Below are 545 nucleotides of genomic sequence, written 5' to 3' on the forward strand. Positions count from 1 at the left end.
CCCCCGCAACCTCCCCCGCTCCACCACCGCTGCCGATGATATTTTCAAATAACAAATTTGATGATTTTTTAAAAAATTATTACTGTTTTTATAAAAAATTATTACTGTTTCATATTCTTTTTCTAAAAAATAATTATAAAAAATTGTAGACTACAATTGTTGTTAAACAACAATTATTACTGTTTTTATAAAAAAATATTACTGTTTTATATTCATATTCATTTATTAAAAAAATAATAATACATATACTAATGGCGCACCAGCCTGGTGGTGCGCCATTGCTATCTAAAAATATATTTCTAACGGCGCACCGGCGGTGGGTGCGCCATTGCTATCTAAAAAAAAGATTTCTAATGGCGCACCGACGGGTGGTGCGCCATTAGTAAGCTTCCCCCTATAGCTAAGTCCTCCCTCTCCCTCGCCAGAGATCCCCTTTCGTCCCTCTTTCCCTCGCCAGACCCACGACGCCGCCGCCCCGACCCCCGCCGCCCACACGCCCCGTGCCCCCACCCCCACCGCCTCCACCCCCGCCGCCCCCACCGCCC

This window comes from Triticum dicoccoides, chromosome 3A (genome assembly GCF_002162155.2).
Source record: "Triticum dicoccoides isolate Atlit2015 ecotype Zavitan chromosome 3A, WEW_v2.0, whole genome shotgun sequence".
NCBI classification, from domain to species: domain Eukaryota; kingdom Viridiplantae; phylum Streptophyta; class Magnoliopsida; order Poales; family Poaceae; genus Triticum; species Triticum dicoccoides.